Source organism: Echinococcus granulosus (assembly GCF_000524195.1).
Source record: "Echinococcus granulosus chromosome Unknown EG_S00283, whole genome shotgun sequence".
Taxonomy (NCBI): domain Eukaryota; kingdom Metazoa; phylum Platyhelminthes; class Cestoda; order Cyclophyllidea; family Taeniidae; genus Echinococcus; species Echinococcus granulosus.
The window spans coordinates 12627-14442 of record NW_020170663.1 but is presented as its reverse complement, the minus strand read 5'-3'; positions in this window follow the sequence as shown (position 1 = coordinate 14442).

The window sequence follows — 1816 nt, the reverse complement described above, 5'->3', positions numbered from 1 at the left end:
ATGAAAACGGCAGCTAATTCACTCTTTTACATACCAATAACAGATATGGTGGTAGAAGGCGAAGAAGCAGAAGAAGAGAAGAACAAAAGGAGGAAAATGTTAAACTTTCGAAGTATTTGGAGAGGAAAAGCATCGGAGAGATTGTAGAAATGAAGAACGAATTTCACCAGTGTTAGGAGGAAAAAAGATGTGTGTCACCAAGCTAAGCTAATTCTAATTACCCTCACCTAGATTGGGATGGGCAAATGAGACCACCATAAGACCACCTACAACTCCATTGCGAAGCACAATCTCTCTGTCACCCCTGAGAACCCCAAATGCAAAAAGGCTGCAAGACCACACGGAGCTTTTCGCTTTTCCAGGATCATCGATCCCATGGTAACTAATACACTGCATGCTGTTTGACATTCGTGCATGCAACGGTGTGTTGTGTATCAAGCATCTTGTTATCAAAAACGACAAGTTTGAACAACATCCATCTACACGGCCACCTACGTGCACCTACATACAACCTCAAGCACCGCAAGGTATAGTGATGGTGGTAACGCTCAATCTTTCGCCGTCTTTACACTGATTCCCGTGGTTTCACACGTTTATGTTGCAATGTAAACATGTTCTAGAGAGCCTTGTACGTGTGTACTGTGGACGCGTTACGATGGCAGTTGTGATGACTGCAATTATGGTATTGCCCGACATTAGTCAAATTAATGGTCATGCCTGTGATAACGAAACCTCTGCCAACGCGTACGCCAGGACCGATAAACAATGGAGGCATGGCCGCATGTGGGTGGCTCATGTGATATAACTCCTCAGGAGACGAATGTTTACGTGGGAGAAACGACAAACACAGTAGAGCATATCATTTATAAGTATAAATACACATGATTCCGGCAAATTAGTGCACACTGGCTACGATCACACTTTCGGTTTTTGGTCAGCATTGGTGACGAGGTGAAGCGGTTCTTTCTGGGTCGATTTTAGCCGCAGTGAAATGTTATTCCATGAGGAGCTTGATTTTCGTGTATCTTCCGTGTATCATTTAGGCGTGAAGCGTGTCAATATCAAATGAAACTTGTCAGACTGCAAGTTGGACAACAATCGCTGAATCTGACGACATTTTACACCATAAAATAGAAAATTCAAGAAATTTTTGGTAAAAACTGATTAGAAATTTATTAGACTGAAGCCAGCTCGAGCAATTCTAGTATTTTCTTTCCATTTATCAGCAAAAAATTTTCAAATATGAGTATACACATTCATTAACACAAAACCGTGATACTTTGGGTTATGCAGAATAGTAATATGCTTAAAAAGACCCTCTGTCAAAGGTACACGCATTGTCAACTTAGCTGTCATTTAATACCTTGCCAAGGATAATATTTGAAGGATCTGTCGGCCCAACCGAACTTCCACTAGCCTCCTTGCTACACAGCCAACATCCCCTCGGTTTGGTGTCCTAACGTCTAGAATGCGACAAGCACAGTGCTCTTTGACAGTGTTCTTTACGCAGGACTGATCATCGAGACGTGTGTGCTCTGGCAACACCACACTGGCAGTCACCACGAATATCGTCGTGACAACTCCATCGTACACATGAATGAGGGTACCTCAAACGTGTCCGCGCAGAATCGTAAACGTCTGAAGCCGCTGATCCAGTGTCTAGGTGGTGGATGACGGAGCATGACCAACAACACCGTACCGTACAGTATTCGAAGTTGTCTGTAAGTGCGAGTTGGTGACCGTGTGTTTAGAAATTGTTCAGATTTGTCGACGTTCATGATAAGACTATTAAATCAACATCCAACAATGCAACAAT